Source organism: Pleurodeles waltl, chromosome 2_2 (genome assembly GCF_031143425.1).
Source record: "Pleurodeles waltl isolate 20211129_DDA chromosome 2_2, aPleWal1.hap1.20221129, whole genome shotgun sequence".
NCBI lineage: Eukaryota > Metazoa > Chordata > Amphibia > Caudata > Salamandridae > Pleurodeles > Pleurodeles waltl.
This window is the reverse complement of record NC_090439.1, coordinates 468,204,408-468,226,279: the sequence shown is the minus strand read 5'-3', so window position 1 is coordinate 468,226,279 and position 21,872 is coordinate 468,204,408. Positions and strand designations below refer to the sequence as shown.

The 21,872-nt window shown below is 43.6% G+C and overlaps 1 protein-coding gene across 11 annotated transcripts in view; it reads right to left on the bottom strand.

The window, feature by feature from the left end:
• The window catches only part of DLGAP1 (DLG associated protein 1), a 2,415,981-nt gene that overhangs the window by 1,322,683 nt on the left and 1,071,426 nt on the right, over nucleotides 1-21,872 (bottom strand). For all 11 annotated transcript variants that reach the window (XM_069219941.1, XM_069219948.1, XM_069219940.1 and 8 more), the window contains one exon: nucleotides 10,414-10,519. The gene's annotated coding sequence lies outside the window, so the exon portion shown is untranslated. The remainder of the gene's footprint in view (nucleotides 1-10,413; nucleotides 10,520-21,872) is intronic.

Genomic DNA, 21,872 nt, shown 5'->3' with positions numbered 1-21,872 from the left:
GCACTCTGATCCCTTAGCTCTGGTGCTGGGGTCCCAGAGGGAATCTGTATCCCAGAGCAAGAAAACATTTTCTTTTTTTAAAATTTTCAGCAGGCTTTAAACTAAATAGATGTGGGAGGCCACCTGGCAGCCCCGAGGACCGCCACCTGCCAGGGGCACAATTTGAATTAAATGCGGGGGGCCACGCAGCCAACCTCAGCTCTGGGGACTGCCACCTCCCCAGGGTGGATTTTGCAATTAAATGAGGAGGGACGCCGAACCCCCTCATAGCCATGGGGACCACCACCTCCCTGGGGATTTAAGTTAAATAGATGCGGGGGCCATCCAACACACTGCAGCCCTGGGGAGCCACCACCTCCCTGGGGCATATTTTACATTATAATGCTGGGGGCCACACTGCCCCCGCAGCCCCAGGAACCACCACCCACCCAGGGCAGATTTTGTTAATAAATGCTGGAGGGGGGTAGTCCGGCACGCTTGCAGCCCCTGGGACTGCCATATCCCCAGGGCTAAATTTATATAGCATAGGGGGGGTCTGTTTCAGACCACAAGTCCCGGGGACCACAACCTCCCTGTCCCTCGCTGCAAGCGGACGTTTCCCCTGTTTCCCTTGTTTCCCTGCCTGCATCAGAGGAAGCATTTCAATATATATTTATATATAATATAAATATCTATGTGTATATATATATAAATATATATATATATATACACACAGGGAGTGCAGAATTATTAGGCAAGTTGTATTTTTGAGGATTAATTTTATTATTGAACAACAACCATGTTCTCAATGAACCCAAAAAACTCATTAATATCAAAGCTGAATATTTTTGGAAGTAGTTCTTAGTTTGTTTTTAGTTTTAGCTATGTTAGGGGGATATCTGTGTGTGCAGGTGACTATTACTGTGCATAATTATTAGGCAACTGAACAAAAAACAAATATATACCCATTTCAATTATTTATTATTACCAGTGAAACCAATATAACATCTCAACATTCACAAATATACATTTCTGACATTCAAAAACAAAACAAAAACAAATCAGTGACCAATATAGCCACCTTTCTTTGCAAGGACACTCAAAAGCCTGCCATCCATGGATTCTGTCAGTGTTTTGATCTGTTCACTATCAACATTGCGTGCAGCAGCAACCACAGCCTCCCAGACACTGTTCAGAGAGGTGTACTGTTTTCCCTCCTTGTAAATCTCACATTTGATGATGGACCACAGGTTCTCAATGGGGTTCAGATCAGGTGAACAAGGAGGCCATGTCATTAGATTTCCTTCTTTTATACCCTTTCTTGCCAGCCACGCTGTGGAGTACTTGGACGCGTGTGATGGAGCATTGTCCTGCATGAAAATCATGTTTTTCTTGAAGGATGCAGACTTCTTCCTGTACCACTGCTTGAAGAAGGTGTCTTCCAGGAACTGGCAGTAGGACTGGGAGTTGAGCTTGACTCCATCCTCAACCCGAAAAGGCCCCACAAGCTCATCTTTGATGATACCAGCCCAAACCAGTACTCCACCTCCACCTTGCTGGCGTCTGAGTCGGACTGGAGCTCTCTGCCCTTTACCAATCCAGCCACGGGCCCATCCATCTGGCCCATCAAGACTCACTCTCATTTCATCAGTCCATAAAACCTTAGAAAAATCAGTCTTGAGATATTTCTTGGCCCAGTCTTGACGTTTCAGCTTGTGTGTCTTGTTCAGTGGTGGTCGTCTTTCAGCCTTTCTTACCTTGGCCATGTCTCTGAGTATTGCACACCTTGTGCTTTTGGGCACTCCAGTGATGTTGCAGCTCTGAAATATGGCCAAACTGGTGGCAAGTGGCATCGTGGCAGCTGCACGCTTGACTTTTCTCAGTTCATGGGCAGTTATTTTGCGCCTTGGTTTTTCCACACGCTTCTTGCGACCCTGTTGACTATTTTGAATGAAACGCTTGATTGTTCGATGATCACGCTTCAGAAGCTTTGCAATTTTAAGAGTGCTGCATCCCTCTGCAAGATATCTCACTATTTTTGACTTTTCTGAGCCTGTCAAGTCCTTCTTTTGACCCATTTTGCCAAAGGAAAGGAAGTTGCCTAATAATTATGCACACCTGATATAGGGTGTTGATGTCATTAGACCACACCCCTTCTCATTACAGAGATGCTCATCACCTAATATGCTTAATTGGTAGTAGGCTTTCGAGCCTATACAGCTTGGAGTAAGACAACATGCATAAAGAGGATGATGTGGTCAAAATACTCATTTGCCTAATAATTCTGCACTCCCTGTATATATATATATATATATATATATATATATATATATATATATATATATATTTATCACTGCGCTCCTCTGCTGCTTACCTCCAAGCTGCCTGCTGTCGGAGTGGTGCGTAGCAACCGGTGCAGCAAAACAAACTCCAGAAAGAGTGTATTCGCACTCTGGAACGTTTCAAAAAAGTTTTTTAATACAGATACTCATTCCTGCCCCAGCGACGCATTTTGGCTAAGCTGGAGCATGAACAAGACTTTTTAGCCAAAACGCGTCGCGGGGGCTAGTATGAGTTTCTGCATTAAAAAACATTTTTGAATTGTTTCCCAGTGCGTGTACACTCTTTTTGGAGTTTGTTTTTCAATAAAATAAAAATAAAAAAATATATATATATCTATTCACATTGCCACCATGCAGTTTACGGCAAATGTTACATTGATGTTATCAATCATGTTATCAAAGATAAGTGATGCATTATGTGGGAGTAATTAGCAGTGCTTGGTGAGGGCGCAAGTTATAGTTACCTTAGGGTATGAGTTATAGTTGCTTTAGATAACTCTAACTATAACAGGTGATTTTCTATGGTTTGGTACGTTTAAAATGTGAGCCTAACCATAATGTCCTTGTAACCTTTGATTCTTTAAGTGAAATTTGATGTTTTTTTAATTCTATTTCCAAACTAGTAGATCCCTGCAACCTTAAATGTAAAGTAATTTTCATTACTATATTTTAATCCAACGACCACAGTGCACGGCCATTGGTCTGCAGCCAGGCCCTGCAGCCAACCCCTACAACAATGCAACCCCACACTGTGCATGGCCGTGCACAGCAGGGGTTGGCCACAGTTCTGGCTTGCAGCCAATTCCTGTCGCCAACCCCTATAACAACCCAACCCCACACGACCTCCCTCCCCAGGCCGATCTCAGCCCTGAAGACCCAATCCACCAGAGCCAAGCCTAAACATTTATATTTTTTTTGGGGGGGGCAGCGTGGCCCCCCTCGCCAGGCCAATCACAGCCCCGGGACCCCATTACTTGATGCCTGGCCTAAATATATACATTTTTGTTTGGATGGGGTCTGCCTCCACAGGCCGATCTTGACCCCGGGACACCATACCCCGGGGCCCAGCCTTGTGGCTTGGGTGCCCCACAGGGAACCCAGTCACAGTATTGGGGACAGTGGGGGGAGCCCGAAGGCCCCCACGGTCCCAGCTGGCACCCCTCTCCCTCTCTGTGACAGAGATGTTTTCTCTGTTTCTCTGTCTGCCCCTCCATGGGCAGGAAAACAGAGGAAATCTCTACTTGGATGAAGTGAGAGCTGTTTGACAGCTCACACTTCATCCAAGCAGAGTGTTTGCTGTGACTTTAAAGCTGCCGCCAAGCAACAGCAAACAGCTATGTCCCACGGGTGGACAACCCAGGATATTGCAGGAGCCGGCTCAGTGGGGTGGCGGTCCCCAGGTCTTTCTGTGGCTCCTTGGGGGGGGCCGTATGCCCCCCCTATAAACATTATTACCCCGGGAGGTTGTGGTTCCCAGTGTTGGTGGGAGGCTAGGAGGCCCCCCGCATTGAATGTGATGAAAGCCCTGGGCAGGTGGAGGTACACCAAACCGCAGCAGGCCAGGTGGCCCCCGCACACATAATGATTTATGGCCCGGGGAGGTGGCGGTACCCGGGCTAGGGGGCCAGGCAGCCACCCCCATTGAATGTGATGAAAACTAGGTGATACATACATATATATATGTATATATATAAATATATATATATATATTACATAGTGGCTGTTGCCACTAAGTAGTTATAGTTAGCGTTTTTTGACTTGCCTATATCTTTGGCACGGTTTGCCAAATATCCACGAAATTTTCCAAAAAAAGTGTGCCCTGCTGTACACAGAAAGTTTCGGGGTGATCTGTCAAGCAGGGGCCGAGATAAAGTGGGGGTCAAAAAAGTTCCCATAGGACCTTTAGACACGACTACAGCCCAAATCACTGGATGGAATTACACCGAATTTGGCAGAAAGATAGCTTTCAGTACACAGATTGTGCTTTCGCTTATTAGGTGTAAATCCGTTCAGTAGGTTTTGGGATATTAAGGTATTGTATATCTCAGGCCTCAATGACTTTGCGAAGATTAAGAGCTCATGCACCGCAAATGCACAGCTCTGATTGGATGTCAACAGTTCAAATCAGGAAGTGTTGGCAGTCTTCTTGGGCCTCGGCTTCAGCCAAGTCCCACTAAAATATGTGAAAAAAAGGAAAATGGGCCTGGGTAGGGACACCCTGACCACTTAGCTCAGGTGGTGAGGTCAAAGAAGGAACCCCAAGGCTAAAAAGCATTTTTTAATTTTGCTGTGAATTTGTGAAATTTGCAGCAAAAATGTTTTAAAGAAAACAAGCTCGAGCTTCCTTGCTTGTTTTTTTAAAGCCCCCTGGTGGGCCAGGTCCTAGGGGCATGTGATAAATTAGGAGAAGGGCACATAGGCCCCCTCCTGGGCTTTGTACAACCCCAGGAACTGCAACTTCCATGGGGTATTTCTGTAATTTATGCAGGGGGGCCACATGCCCCCCCTGCAGCCCTTGGGCCTACCACCTCCCTGGGGCAAACTAGTAATAGTATCTGGGAGATACACACTGCTCCCCCGCAGCCACGGGGACTACCTTCACCTCGGGGCATTCATGTAATGTATGTAGATTACCTAATCGCGCTCACCAGTAGATAGTTATAGTTAGGACCTAGCTTTCGTAGGAAAAGCATTTTTGGTTTGCCAATAACTTTGGCACTGTTTGATGAATCTTCATGAAATTTTCAAAACTAGTATGACAGTCAGTTCAGCTGTTGTTTTGAAAGTTTCAGAGTGATTTATCAAGCAGAGGCTTGCACCGCTGGACAGAATTACACAACATTATCCAGAAAGGTAGCTCTTGGTCCAGATGGAGCCCATTTTGTGATTTGGTGTAAATCTGTTCAATAGTTTTGTAGTTATTAAAAAAAGATATATAGATATTAGGGCAGAAGCCTAAGCACAGATCTCATGGTGAGATGTGATCGTCTGCCAGCACTTCAACTGGCAGCCATCTTGGGACTCAGAATCAGCTGAGTCCCAGGAAAAACATTTAAAGAATGGCAAGAAAGCAGGGTAATGATACCCTGACCCACTAGGCATGGTCTGGGTTAAATGTTTTTTTTTTTTGCCGAGAATCTGCTGCAAAACTTTTAAGAAAGCTCAGCTCTCCCTGTGCCACAGCATCTCTCTTGGTCCTGTCTTCTCCTTGCTTTTCCCACCATTTTTTGAGTGTGTTCGCCTTGCTTTTCCCTTGTTTTCACTGCTTTCTCCTTGATTTTCCCCCAGTTTTTGAGTGCCTTTTCCTTGCTTTTCCCTTGTACTCACTGCTTTCCCGTTGCTTGTTACTCATTGTTTTGTGTGCCCTCTCCTTGCTTTTCCGTAATTTTCACTGCTTTCTCCTTGCTTTTGCAACCTTTTTTTTTAGTGCCTTCTCCTTACTTTTCCCAAGGTTTTACTGCTTTCTCCTTGTTTTTGCATTGTGTGCCTTCTCCTGTTTTTTGTGTGCCTATTCCTTGCTTTTCTCTCATTTTCAGTGCTTTCTCCTTGCTTTTTCTCCCATATTATTTGTGCCTGCTCCTCGCTTTTTCCTTATCTTCACTGCTTTCTCCTTGCTTTTCTCCCCGTTGTTTGAGTGCCTTTTCCTTACTTTTTTGTCACTGCTTTCTCTTTTCTTTTCCCCCTTTTTGTGTTTTGGCCTTGTTTTACTCAGATAAATATTATCTATTTTTCTGTGTTTGGTCTTGTTGTTGTTTTGATTTTGGACCACAACAACAGAGATTCCCACTTTGTAGGTATATATGTATGTATATATTTTTTATGTAAATATTTGGGAGACATGAGGCTGGAGAGAAAATAGGGGAGCTACCTAAGGAAAAAAGGATAGGAAGAAGGTCAGCTTTTAGCTTGACTAGTCTGATAACTACTGTTGATTTTAGTCATTGTGCAAAGGAAGGAAAGGACGGACTGGGTCAAGAGTGGGGTGGGGCAGTACATTACTCTGGACAAGAACACCAGAGTCTTGATAATTTGTGGACTGCAGTGGCCAGACAATATGTAGGAGTAATTAGTATACTTAGGTATGGGAACGAGGTGCATGGAAACTACATTCCAACAAGAACACCAGAGGTTATACACATGATGGCCTTATGCACTTGTGCAATAGTGGTCTGCCTGGAGCGTACATTCATTACTCCTTTGTGGCTACCAACTTTTGACCCTGGGCATCATATTAGCACATTTGTACAATGATGATGGTAGTGATCCGGAAGTCCTGAATATGTTAAGCAACTATGCTTGTAGAAGTTGTAGTTCTAATGTATGGTAATTATGTAAATCACCAACTACAGGATGCCTTAATCTTGTCAACTTGTTGGTGCTCCAATGTGGACACCTGTAGCTGCTGTTATAATAGAGGTGTGGTCCATGTTTGTACCCTGTTATGGTTGCTTTCGGCTTCCTCTAGTTGAGCTCTGATTCGTGCACAGTGTGTCCAATATCCACTTGAACATACACCCAAAAGGCTCAATGATAATTCAGCATCTGAAATTTCATGCAACATATTTACAGTATCACTGATATCCCCTTCTTTCATGTGACATGAGTTTCTGGTTAGATATAATGCCACATATTTACCAAAAGCTGTGATTTCTTGTTCTTATCTGAGACCGCCCTTGCGTTGCCTGTCATCTTTACTTGCCACAATGTTTGTCCCTGATTTTGAAATTGCGCCTCATTCTACCCAGATGGCTCCCATAAATAATTCTCCAGTTCCAAATTCAGACTTTGCCTTGAGAGATTGCCTCTCCATTACAAACTAATTACTCATGTGTATACAGCTGTAAAACAAGGACTGGCCTTTCTTGGGAGCTGCATTTGAATTACCTTCTCTAGTTCCTGCTTTATTTGCTACAGCCTCACTTTGAGGAGGCATGACTTATTCTTGCATTCACCACCTGATAAAAATGCAATAAAATACTAGCAATGCAACAATATATGCAAGGTAAATTAAAAGAGTACAAATAGACAAAAAGGAAACAGATACTGTATAAATAAGGTTAGTGGATGATTGCAATAGTGAAACTAAACATAGCAGCGTTGCCTGTTTTGCAGAGGTATTGTAAATAGACTGTCATTGTTTTAAAGTTCAAGCATTGCTGCCACATTCTGAACCAACATTTTGGCTATCTTGGAATGGTTAAACAATAATACAGTATTGACAACAGAATTCCACAATAGTCTTCTTCGTCAAGCACAAGGTAAGCAAGCCAATGCTGATGTGGATTGAACCACTATCCCATGCACTAAGCAGTCATGGATGGAGGCAGAGTTAAACGACACTCAGAAAGACCACTGGCAGGACAGAGCTGGTGCAAAGGACCTTTAAGTATCTATATGGATATATATTGGATGTTTCTAATATTTAAATATCTTTTTAGTACAAGATCCTGGCGGACAGTAACAAAGGGACTCTAACAAGAATGATTTCAGTGCAAAACTCACTAGGGAGTGTAAAAGGTGGTAACCAACACCAAAATTCTTCCTTACAAAGGTATTCTGTGACATTTTATATAACAGAATATCTATGTGTAAGCTTTAATACATACAAATAACAAATCCACCCTTTAATCCCTATTTACCCTAACATGTGCTTTTCAAAATTAATTTGTCAGGCCTACTACATTTGTAATAATTTACAAACAGATCCAACATATAACAACTGAAATATTTTTTCCTAGTAATCCAATCAGGCCTCTAGCTTTCATCATTGGCTTGTCACCATGACCAACCGTACTGAGCTTAAACTTTTCCACAAGGCAAACATCAGGCATGCAGTCATAAAATTACATAGAATACAAAAATTACAGTTGTCAAAACCATAGTGCAAAACTTCTATCCCCATAGTTTGTTCAGGTGGGCCATCAACACCAAACCCTTGCCCACTATGATAATCTGCGAGATTCCATGTAACAAAATACCTACCTACAGGCTTTAGCACTGTGTAATAACAATCCATTCTGAAAAGACTATTGGCCCTCATTATGAGTTTGGCGGTCAAGCTCCAGACAGGGTGGCCGCCGTCACATTAGTGACCATCCCTCTGGACCTATTAGGACTTTGCCGTTAGGCTGGCGGGTGGAAACCTTGGATTCAGCCCGCAGGCCTAGCGGGAAAAAGGCTACAGCATTGTCTCTGGCTCGTAATTGAGCCAAAAGCAATGCTGTAGCACGCAGGGTGGACCAGCACCCTTGTAATGTTCACTGCCTGCACAGCAGACAGTGAACATTGCAGCGGTACTGGGCAGGGAGACCCCTGCGTGCAGGGGCCCCCCGTAGCTCCCTGCACCTGTTCTCTGCAAGTCTACCACCATGAAAAGGCTGGTGGAGAACAAGGTCATAATCCGAAGGGCAGTGATGCCTGCAGAGCTACCCTGGTGGATTACGATCTCCGCCACTGCCACCGCCACCGCCAGGCCATATGGATCACCAATCCTAGTGGTGCTGGCATAACCCTGATGGTCTGACTGCGGACGGCCACAACAGCGGTGGTCCTGACAGCCACCATGGGGATGGCGGTCTGAAGACTACCAGCCCCATAATGAGGCCCTATGTCTTTAACACATCCTTTTCACAATTCTGGCTTTAATATAATGTTTCATAATAAACAGATCAAACATATAAAATCTGCATGGCATTTCCCAATGTACTGATGAAGCCTATATCCTTTACCATTGGCATTGCATCTTAACCAACACTGCTATATTCATGTGCATATATAAAAGCTACCATTATGCATACAGTTCTAAAATGACAAATATTGAGAAACATACAATTTGCAAAGCAATATACAACCCATCTTAACAGGGATTACAAGAGTAATCACAATGAAAACCTCCATAGCTTGTTAGAGTTGGTGGCCAATTTGAAAAACCCTTGCCTACTACAATAATCTGTGAGATTACATATAAGAAGTACCTATCTATAGCTTGTAACACAATCTGATAACCACATTTTAAAGGCTTACAGACTTTAACAAATGATTTTCTCAATAACTAAGCTTGATATACTGCCTTTGTCATGAAGTTTCATAATAAGCAGGCCAGACCTCTGGCATCGGGTGTTACCATTTCAAGTGCACCAAGCAGACTTGTCACCATAACCAACTCAGCGCTACTGTTTTGAGCGCAAGCCTTTCCACAAGGCACCAATCAGACAGTCATAAAATTAGAAAGGTATGCAAGATACAGCTGGGTTAGAAAAATACTATTGCTCCTTATATAGCAAATCTTCTATAGCCGTGGTTTATCAATGGGGTGTCTTCATCACAACATTTCATATTAAACAGATCAGGCCTATAGCCGTGATCACTGGCTTGCCACCATAAGCAAGTCAGTCCTGCTGTGTCGAGTATAAGCTTTGCCACAGGCCAAAAAATGCAATACAATTAGTCTTTAGTTGAAGCACACTGATTTAACCCAATTAAATCTTGTACTCAGTAAACCTGTGAATGGAGCCTACGTCCTTCTCTCATTTTACACGAATGATATATATAATATAGCTTTAATGGGGACTATCAGTCAGCCATCTTCTTTCTGTGGTCGGTTATTAGTACATTCACATTTTACTTCTACCCACTTCAGCCATTGACTCACTTCACTGTGAATAATGGCATCCTGCACTTCAACATGGAGCGTATACCACACATAGAACTTTTCTTGGTTGATAGGGACTACTATTACAATTTTTGCTTTTGAGATCAAAAAAGTATTTTTCTTTTAACCAATGTTTTTTTTTGGATTAATGAGGGCCCAACAGCATCCTCAACAACGTTTGCAAAAAAAATTAAAAACAGAACAAATATTGGCCTGGCAAACATTTCTGGGGCCAGCAACAGACCTACTGCCTTTTTCAATGCTTATTTATGTCTGTTTGCAACATATTTTCACTGCAGATGTTACCTATAGTAACATGTCAATGTGATTCACTTGTGTTAGCCCGTAGTAGGCCCAGTGTTGTAAAGTTAATAAGACAAAGAACATGAGCTAGCAAAGTGCATATTATATGTAATTTCAAAAAATTTAACTGCACCTTACCTCCTTTCCATAGTTTTCCCTTTCAATCAGCTTCTGGTCTTAAAGTGAGGAAATTCTTACATCTTGTGCAGATATCAAAGGTGCAGGCCCTGGAGACCGGAATGTTCTGAAACATGAGTGACATGTAAGGGTTAATCATCGAATCCTGTCAGAGGAGGAACATAACTAACAGAACATTAAGGAGGGACTCCGTTATTAGAAGTGTAAGAAAGTGGGTTTTGATTGAGGGGGTGAAAACCCTTCTCAAGCAACAGTCATAATCCTTGTCAGTGTGAACCTCAAAAGTCACTAACTTGACCTATGTTTAACCCTCTGGTAGCTTGGCACAAAACCAGTCAGATTTAACTTTGAGTGCATACACATTGCCTCTAACAGTAGTAAAGTGACAACATAACACATGAAAAATTCAAACCAAGATTTTAATAAATAAAATGAGACAACAAAGCTCTAGTCAGTAGAACTGTAAATATGCAGTTTCAAAGTTTTACATATATATAGAGCCTAAAAGCAGAAAGCGCCACTCCCAGTCATCTGGTTGTGTTAGACTGAGGGAAAGTCACAAGTTCAGGCCAACCATGAGGGAGTTCAGGGTGGATACAGGGACCAGGTTAGTCCTGCTGAAAAAGTTACCTTCTTAAAGTGTGGCTTGAAAAATACTGTGCGTGGTTTAGGAGGCCCAGAGGAGCAGGGAGCGCGTTGTGGATGGTCATCGCTGTACCTTAAAGAGTAGGCCAGGTGGTGCAGGTGGCTGTCACTGTAGCACAATGAGCTGGTCGCATGTCACAGATGGTCACTGCTGTAACCTCACTTTGGCGGTCACTGTGGGCTGTCATTGCTGTAGCGCGGAGTGTAGATCTGGTAGTGCCGGTCGTCACTGGAAGTTGGGTTCATCCGAACTTTGCATTGGCGGTCGTCGCAGACAGCAGAGTCTTGACATGAATGGGCCTGTTCACGATAGCGAGGAACCTAAAACTTCATGATTTCACCTTTCTTTTCAGGAGGAGCTCAACTGATACCCATAAGCATCCAGGACCTACGGAGGCACCTCTTGGAGATCAGAAATGCCTTTCAGCAGATGCCAGCCGGGCTCCAAGAGGTCCAACTGCAGGTCCAGATAGGTCCAGTGCAGCAGCTCAGCTGCTTAATTGCAGAGAAAGTGACGCAAGCCAACAGAGCCTTGAAGTCATTCAAGTTAGAATGGGATGAAGGGAGGAGGTCCAGTCTTCCTTATCAGAGAGCAAGGCAGTCCTTGAGCAGCAGGGTAATTCTGTAGTAGCAGCAAGGCAGTCTACTGGTGGCAGTCATTCTTTTTTCTATAATGCTCACATGTCCTGGAGTGTACTGATGAGTGGCTCTGGAAGCCCAATAATTTTACCAGGTGCCAGCTTTGTGTGGGGGGATTTCCTATACTACCCTCACATCTAGTTCTGGAAAGGTCCTCCGTTCACATGTCAATGCTCCAAGAAGTCTGCAGTGAAAAAAGGCTGGTATCAGGTTCCTTGGTGAATGCTGGAGGCAAGCTCTTTGAAGTGCAAGTGGAGCAGGACTCAGCTCCAACCCGCAGGCCACCCTGGCAGTATGGCCCACTCTGCCCATACCTAGTCCCCTTTGTGTCACTGTCTGGGAGGAATACACAAATCCCAACAATAGAGCCATTGACACTCCTGTGACCCAGGACATTGGCAGAAGGCACAAATGGTCATGGCAAGAAAATGCCAACTTTCTAAAAGGGACATTATCGGAATTGTGTTGTAAATGCAATTTTACTATTAAAGAGGATTATAAATTATAGTTCAGTTGAGTCTTAACAGCATATCTCCATCTGCTCTCATTACAAAGTTAGCACTTATTAACTGAAATAAGGTAACTCAATGTTATCCTATGGATGAAGTAGGCCTCACAGTTATGAGAAACTAACTTGGGATTTTTTCACTGTTAGTAAATGTAAAACACATGTTCTACCTTTTAAATACAATCCACTATGCCCTATCGGCTGTTTAGGTCCTACATTAGGGGTAACTTATATGTATGAAAAAGGAACATTTAGGCCTGACAACATTTTTTATTTTGCCAGGCTAAGTTGGTAGTTTTCTACAGGCTCCAATGGCAGGCTTGAGACTTGTTTTAAAGTGCTACTTTAGTGCATGGCACAATGCGTGGTGCAGGCCCTTTAGGAGCATTTAATTTACAGACCATGCACACATATAGTACAATATACTAGGAACTTACAAGAAAATAAAATGTGCCAATTAGGTGCATTTTACGTTTACCCTTTTTTCAGCGTTATTGGTGGTAAAGTGCACAGGGTCTTAATGCCAACAAAAATGAAATTCAGAAAATAGGAGGTGTGAAGGCAAAACGTTTGGAGGTGGCACAAATCACCAAGTCCAGCAAGAAGCCACTGTAACGACTACAACTTCTCATGAAAAGACAAATTCAGGCAGCTCGGGCTCTGCCACAGAGCTCTCTGGAAGCTGTGTCAAAAAATAGGAGGTCTCTCATTATGAAGTACTTGCCTTTACAGAACAAAATCTGGAGACACCACGGATACCAAACAGAAATATGAATGCATTTTAAATGCACATAAATTAAGCATCTGTGGGGTTATTAAATATAAATTTTTGTTCCCTGATAGGCAATAGCTGGGCCATAGCTTTGTTTTTTAATGTAGCATCTTTATCTTTAATATATTGTATCCTGTTACCTCTTCTTATAATTCTAATTAATGGACTACATTATAAATGAAATGCAACCATTGTAGTTGTGCCATTGTCAAAGGTGTACTGTCCATTACCTGCATTGTGGTACATTAGGTACAATTGGTACAAAGTCGTAGTCTTGAAAAGTTGGTGCAAAAACAGTCACACTAATAGATTGCCATCATATACGTAGGTGCCTATGGCTGTGCACATTTGCTCTAAAAGAGATTTGAGATAATATAGTTCTGCTTACACATCATTCTTAATTTCTACACATTAAAGGATCAATTATCCCAAAGGGCTAATAACTATATAGCCATACTTCAGATGCATGCATATTATTATTCATGTAATTAAATCATAATTCTTCAAAAGTACAAAATCCCCAAAACTGCTGTGTACTTCTAAGTGCAAATATTTCCAAAGGGCCAAATGCTGTGAAGTGTTCCATTTTAAAGTGCAAAGTGCAAATTGTTAAATGTATATATTCCTAAATTAATTGTCAAAGTGCATATTTTGTCATACTGGTCATGTAACTGCCATCACGTTTTCTTATACAAATACTCATGAAAGTAAGCATGTTGAGTACCATTCTTGGGAGGTAATCAAAATACTTTATAGGGGTATAGAACACGTAAAAGAGGTATACGATAGCTGCACAATCTTCTAGAAACATTTGGGTGTCAAGTTGTCATTAAATGTAATCATATATTAGTTCCACTCCCTGCAAATAAAATGGGATTTAATATCATCCACAGCTATTTCAATCAACAGAACTTTTTGGAGATAGTTTATAACCTACCCTTAAAGGTGAACATGGAGCTCTGCAACTAAATTATCTCCCTTCGGGCTTTGGGACTCCAACAAGGTAATCATCTTTGATTCATATAATTGTAATTCCACCCCATTGATTCCACCACCTAGATCTGGCTTGATTGCTTTATCGCTTAATATTTTCATTAAGTAGGGTTGCCATTATGCACCTCCCAGAAATCCTTTGCCATGGGGTATCTCCTGTCTTGATTTTTAATGGCTCTCAAATGTTGTAAAATCCTTGCTTTTACCTTGTTAATAGTACTCCCAACATATTTCAGTTTCCATGTTAATTCCAACACATATATGACAAACTCTGAATTACACATAATTCTCTCCATGATGTCTCAAGTCTTTCCTTCAAATTTTCTGTCTTCCTTCGAATCAATACCATACAAGCATACTTTTCACTTACCACATTTCCAGAATCCATTGTATTTCTTTGTCAACCAATTTTTTTATCTAACGGTTGAAGGAAAATGTATATTACACAATAATCTGGTTTTGCAGTGCATAATGTTATGGTGGGAACTCACTCTTGCTTTCAAGTGTTCATCATGCTGGAGGCTATGCCAGTTTATTTTAAAGTTTTTATTGTGTACTCTGATGCTTATTGCTATATTTCATTAAAAAACTATCTAAGAATCCCTTCTATTTGTTTCTTTTTAAGTTTCTCTTTGGGGTTCTCTTTTTGTTTTCATTCATACAATAATTCATCTCTTTATTTCATGCATATTCGTTGGCTGCCTGCTATAGGATTTTTTTCAGATAACCTGTATAGAAAAACCTTGAGAGGAACATTTCTGATTCCAAAGTCCTAATCCAAATAACAAATCCTGAGCTCTCTTAATAACTGACTGTTGGGGATACTACTTTTTCATACTTTTGGATGACCACTGTTAGCATGCAATAATGAGTTACTTGCTGTGTCTTTCTGCCATATTTGTGTGTTTAATTCCTCATTTTAAACATACGTCACATCCCCAAAAAAATATTCGCTTTACTCCAAGTGGAGATACTTTGAATATTGAATTCATTCTTGTGTAATTTGTCAAGGTGTTCCTTTTGTGCCAATTCCTCACCATCCCAAATGACAAACAGATTGTCAATGAATCGCACCCACAGCACTATTTTTGCCATGGATTAATTATGTTCATTGCCCAGATGACCTTCTCCTTCCACATTCCATAGATAGATTTGCATATGTGGGAACAAATAAGTCCCCACAGTTATCCCTTGTCTTTGTGAATAGTTCTTGTTATCAAAGAGGAACACATTGTGATTCAAACAATACTGTAACATAGTCATAATCATTTGAGCGTGTTTCAAAAAGTCAATAGGTCTCACTTTAAAAAAACAAAGACATGAATCCATTCCAAGGTTATGTTTTATTATGTATATGAAGAGAGACAATCCATCATCACCATAATATATATGGTGCTCAATGGGATGTTGTTTATCTTAAACAGGAAGTAATTGGTATCTCTGATGTAGGATGGTAAAGTAGTGACATGTTCACATAGAAAAAGGTTGAAATATCTCAACATGTTTTCCATTAGTTATCCAATGGAGCTTACAATGGGTTTTACAGGTGGATTTTGTTTGTCTTTGTGGATACTTGTTAGAAAACAAATTGATGAAATTAAAGGATGATTTGATTTCAAATACATGTATTGCTCATAATCAAGAAACTCAGAGTCATGCCAATCCTTCAACATACTATGATATCTGTGTTCATTCTCCTTTATAGGGCTGATTTTCAAGATCTCATAATGTTCCTCTTTGATAAGTTGTATTAGTGCTTCCAATAAGCATTGTTCTCTGGCCATAATAATAATGTTGCTCCCATTATCAGAAGAATTGATGATATTTGAAATATTGGTTCTCCAATTTTATAAGTTACTGCCATTCCTTTGGGGATACATTTCTTTTGTGGTGGTTTTTGAATTTTGTCTTGAGCTTATTGATGTCTTCCATGACCAGTTATAGAACATATCTATCTTATTTCTGGCTTGGCACCCTTCCACGTTTAACTGTATTTGGCTGAAGGAGATGTGGTCCCTTGGCCTTTTAAGGCTCGGGAAGGGGGGCTACATGCCGACCTCCACTTAGATGATGGCTACGTGGATGGGGTCTGTGGGGCCCAAGGAGGCCCTACAGCCAACCCCCTGCAGGCACCCACACCTGGCACGGCCTTTGGCAGGGGGTTAGCCACACAGCCTGGTCTACGGCCAGGACCTGTGACCTAACCCCCATATTTAGGCAACTCAGGAGAGGGGCGCACAGCCCCCCTCCCTGATAATTTTACAGCCCCAGGGACCCAATCCATAGTGGCCACCCAATAACTAAAAGAGGAAGCGGGCCAAGTGGCCCTCTCCCCTGGCTGATTTCGGCCCCAGGGACCTCAGGGCATGGTCAATTAGTAAAATGGGAGAGGGCCACGTGGCCCCCCATCCATGGCCGATTTTGGCCCAGAGGACCCCATCCCTTTGGGCCCTGTCAATTAGTAGAAGGGGAGGGAGGCCATTTGGACCCCTTCTTTGGGCTGATTTTGGCCCCTGTAATCCCATCCCCCTGACCTGGCCATTTAAATGAAGGGGAGGGGGCTATGTGGCCTCCCTGCCCAGGCCTCTATTGGCCCCAGGGACCCCATCCCCAGGGCCCGGCCACTTGTTTGTGGGAGCCCTGGCCCCAACCAGGACACCCAGTGTGTATTTTCTGGGACCGTGGAGAAAGCTCCAAAGCCCCCATGGTACCTGGCAGCTTCCAACCTTGAGCGGGAGCCAGCACTGCTCTCTCATACAGGAAGCAGCAAATATTTTTCTTTTTTACATTTTTGCCTTGATCCACGGATCCTCCATGGTTTTGTTGCAGAAATTAACAAAATTATGCTTTTTGGCCCAAGTGGGGGCCCTGGGGGATCCTACCACCAGGCCTAGGGGGTCAGGGTATTCCTAACCTGCCCCCTTTTCTTTTTTTTAACTTTAACTGTAGTCATGTCTAAAATCCCTACGGGGAATTGCATGGGGAAAAATGTGTTTTGGAACCCCCTTTTTCCTCGGCCTCTGCTTAATGAATCATCCCAAAACTTTCACGACAGAAGCTGAACTCAGATGCAAACTAGATTTTTAAATTTCATGAAACTTTTCCTATGGAAACTAGGTCCTAACTACGAGTACCTACTGGTGACCGCCAGTAGGTTATTCCTATATCTATAGATACATATGTATACATACATATGTATATATATATATGTATATATATATATATATATATATACACATATCTATCTATCTATAGACATCTATATATATATATATATATATATATATAAATATATGTATATATATATTCCCTGAAAAAAATATTACAGGGACATTATAGTTAGAAAATAGAATTTAAAAAAACTGAAATTCACTTAAAAAAAACAAAGGTTACAGGAACATTATAGTTAGGCTCACATTTTAAACGTACAAAACCACAGGCATTCACCAGTTGCCACAATCGACGCATCGCAAGCCCTTTTTGACACACACTCGCCCGTGTGGGGTTATTTTTGATGCACCCAAGGTACATTTTCACGCTAACAGTGTTAGTGTGTGTTTAAAACTACTTGAAGACTCTTTTTGCTTTTTAATTGATAACTTGACTTGTGTATTGTAGATTTTTGTCGTTTTGGTATTGTTTTGTTTGGATAAATATTTCCTATTGTTCTAAACCTGTGTTGTGCCATTTTGTAGTGTTTTCATTAAATTACTGTGTGTGTTGGTACAAATAGTTTACACCTAGCACTCTGAAGTTAAGCCTACTGCTTGTGCTAAGCTACGAAGGGGGTAAGCAGGGGTTAACTGAGGGTGATTCTCTTTTACCCTGACTAGAGTGAGGGTCCTTCCTTGGACAGGGGGTAACCTGACTGCCAACCAAAGACCCCATTTCTAACAGCTATGATTTATGATATATTTAAAATGAGATATTTCTGCACAGTTTGAAAATAAAAACCTATTTGTCATTTAAAAATAGTAAGATTACCTTTCAGTATGAGTGTTAAACATTTAAACTTCAAAGGAGGGAAACAACCCCAGCTGGACTCAAACCCTCAAGACGAAGGTCTGTGACCTTCACACTTGAGCTATTCATTTTTTTCTATTAATATATATTTTTAGCCCTTTATGGGCTATCTGGGACTATGGACGAGCAGATTTTTATTTTATTTAATAATGTGCCCTTTATGGGCTATCTGGGACCGCAGGGGAGCTTCAAGGCCTCCCCCGCAGTCCTATTGCTTCAGCAACCAAGGAGCTGCTTTAAGTAGCAGCTTCCTGGTTGCTGAAGCAAAGCTTTCATCTCTGTTCCCTGCATTCATATCTGCGTGCAGGGAACAGAGATGAAAACTCTGCTTTCTAATAGCAGGACTTGTTTGACAGGTCCCGCTGTCAGAAAGTGGAGTGTTTGCTGTGACTTGGCTGCCGCTGTCAAAGCTGCAACCAAGTCACAGCAAACAGCTATGTCCTGGGGGTTGGCACCCTGGGACGTAGCAGGAGCCAGTCCTTGGGGGTGTGTTATGCCATTAATGGAGTTTGACCAATGACTTTGCGTTTCACTACTGTGCATATTAGTTGCTCAATGTTCACCAGTAGCACATTGTATGTTTTGTTCAGTTGAGCCGCCTATTGGCTTTGACATGGCATTAGCCATTACTTTCTGTATTCAGTTTAGCCGCCTATGGGCTTTGACATTGCATTAGCCATTACATTCTGTATTCTGCCTATTGGCTTTGACATGATGTATTCAGTTTAGCTGCCTATTGGCTTTGACATGATATTAGACCTTGCATTTTGTATTCAGCTCAGCTGCCTATTGGCTTTGACATGACATTAGACATTGCATTTGATATCTAGGTTAGCTGCCTATTGCCTTTAACGTGGAGTTAGACATTGCAGTTGAGAATCCAAGCTGTATTTTTCCAAGCTGTGTTTTTGCACAAGATGAACCAAGCTGTTTTCTTCTCACAGTAGACTAGACCTGATAAGAGAGGGTACATTGAGTGTTTTTCTCTCTGCTTGAGCTTGGGAAGAGGAGCAGTCTAGGAGATCTGGCCAGTCTCCAAAGGCTTGCGTAGTTTTCCCGAGTCTGAGAGGAGGGGGCACACCTTTGTAACGGATGTCACAGGCTTCAGAGAATTAGATTCGAATCTGCCTGACTTTGTGCTGGAACTTGGCGCCAGTTGCCAGCATCCCGTGTGGGTAGATAAATCTCTTTCTCGCAGCTGACAGGAGTCATCAGCTTGCAGACCCTAGAAAGATGAAGCTGTAAAATAGTTTCTCACACATTGAAGTATTTGTTTTGCTTTGCATTCAATATCTTATAAATATAACCTGCTGTGTACATTGCAACTGTGTTTTCATTGAAAGTGTGCTTGAAATCTACTAATTCGCCTCTTACGAAATTGCGGTTGGGGAAGAATTAACAACAATAAAAGTCTTCTTTGAACTTAGAAGTGCATTCTTGATATGTTATGTAAGTGCTGAAAACGAGATAAGAACAGAAGCACTACAGGGTGATGGCCCCAAGGGCCATGAATAGCTCCTTGAATCAATCAATCAATCAATCAAAAGATTTATAAAGCGCGCTATGTACCCGTTAGGGTTTCGAGGCGCTGGGGGGAGGGGGGGTGGGGGGAGGGTGCTGCTAACGTTCGAAGAGCCATGTCTTGAGGAGTCTCCTGAAGGTGAGGAGGTCCTGGGTCTGGCGAAGAGAGGTGGGGAGAGAGTTCCAGGTCTTGGCGGCGAGGTAGGAGAAGGATCTGCCGCCAGAGGTCTTGCGCTGGATTCGGGGGATGATGGCGAGGGCGAGGTTGGCAGAGCGTAGTTGACGTGAGGGAACGTAGAAGTTGAGTCTGGAGTTCAGGTAGGTGGGTCCGGTGTTGTGGAGTGCCTTGTGTGCGTGGGTGAGGAGTTTAAAGGTGATCCTCTTTTCCACGGGGAGCCAGTGGAGGTTCTTCAGGTGGGGGGAGATGTGACATCTGTGCGGTACGTCGAGGATCAGGCGGGCGGCTGCGTTCTGGATGCGTTGGAGTCGTTTGATGTCTTTCGTTGGGATGCCTGTGTAGAGTGCGTTGCCGTAGTCGAGTCTGCTACTGACGAGGGCTTGGGTCACCGTCTTTCTGGTTCCTGTTGGAATCCACTTAAAAATCCTGCGAAGCATGCGGAGGGTGTTGAAACAGGAAGAGGAGACAGCGTTGACCTGTTTGGACATGGTGAGAGCGGAGTCGAGGATGAAGCCCAGGTTTCGTGCGTGGCTGGCAGGGGTGGGTGGCGGGCCGAGGGCGGTGGGCCACCAGGAGTCGTTCCAGGCCGAGGGGGTGCGTCCGAGGATGAGGACTTCCGTCTTGTCAGTGTTGAGTTTCAGGCGGCTGTTGCTCATCCACTCGGCGATGGATTTCAGTCCCTCGTGGAGGTTGGTTTTGGCGGTGAAAGGATCTTTGGTCAGGGAGAGGACGAGTTGGGTGTCGTCGGCGTAGAAGATGATGCTGAGGTTGTGTTGGCGGGCCAGTTGTGCGAGGGGGGCCATGTAGACGTTGAACAACGTTGGGCTGAGTGAAGAGCCTTGGGGGACGCCGCAGATGAGGTTGGTGGCTTTGGAGCGGAAAGGTGAGAGTCGGACCCTCTGGGTTCTGCTGGAGAGAAAGGAGGAGATCCAGTTGAGGGCCTTGTCTTGGATGCCGGCTTCGTGTAAGCGGTTTAGTAGGGTGCGGTGGCAGACTGTATCGAAAGCGGTTGATAGGTCTAAGAGGATCAGGGCTGAGGTTTCGCCGTTGTCCATTTGTTGTCTGATGTCATCTGTGGCGGCGAGGAGTGCGGTCTCAGTGCTGTGGTTTCATCTGGAGCCAGATTGAGAGGGGTCTAGGATGGCGTTGTCTTCTAGGAAGTGGGCGAGTTGTGCGTTGACGATCTTCTCGATGACTTTCGCTGGGAAAGGGAGGAGGGAGATCGGACGGAAGTTTTTGAGATCGTTGAGGTCAGCCTTGGGTTTCTTGAGGAGGGGTTGGATTTCTGCGTGCTTCCAGCTGTCCGGGAAAGTAGCGGTGTCGAAGGAGAGGTTGATGATCTTGCGGAGTTTGGGGGCGATGGTGGCGTCGGCTTTGTTGAACACGTGATGTGGGCAGGGGTCAGCGGGGGATCCTGAGTGAATGGAGTTCATGGTTTTTCGTGTTTCGGCGTCATCTACTTGAGTCCAGGTGGTGATGAAGTAGGCGTGGGAGGAGTTGCTGGGGGTGGGGTCCGGCGGAGGTGAGGTGTTGAAGCTGTCGTGGATGGTTGCGATTTTCTGGTAGAAGAAGGTGGAGAGCTCGTCGCAGAGTTCCTGGGAAGGAGGGACGTCGTTGACGTTGGCGTTGGGGTTGGAAAGTTCCTTCACGATGCAGAAGAGTTCTTTGCAGTCGTGAGCGTTGTTATTGAGGCGTTCTGTGAAGTGGGAGCACTTGGCGAGTCGGATCAGTTGGTGGTGTCTGCGGTTGGCTTCCTTGAGGGTGGCAAGGTTGTCGGGTGTACGCTCGAGGATCCATTTTTTCTTGAGTTTCTGGCAGGTGCGTTTGGAGGTGGTCAGTTCATCTGTGAACCAGGCTGGTTTTTTCTTATCTTGGTTGGCGGTGGGTCTCTTGAGTGGAGCTAGGATGTTGGAGCAGTTGAGGATCCATTGATGGAGGTTGATGGCGGCGGAGTCTGGGTCGGTGGGGTCGGGTGGTGGGTTTTTAGCGAGGGTGCTGGCTAGTTGTTCTTCGGTGACTTTTCCCCAGCGGCGGTGAGGCGGTAGAGGGGTGCGGTGGTGTTCGGTGTTTTTCTTGAAGGTGAAGTGTACGCAGTGATGGTCAGTCCAATGGAGTTCGGAGGTGTGGCTGAAAGAGATGTGGTTGCTTGAAGTGAAGAGTGGGTCAAGGGTGTGTCCTGC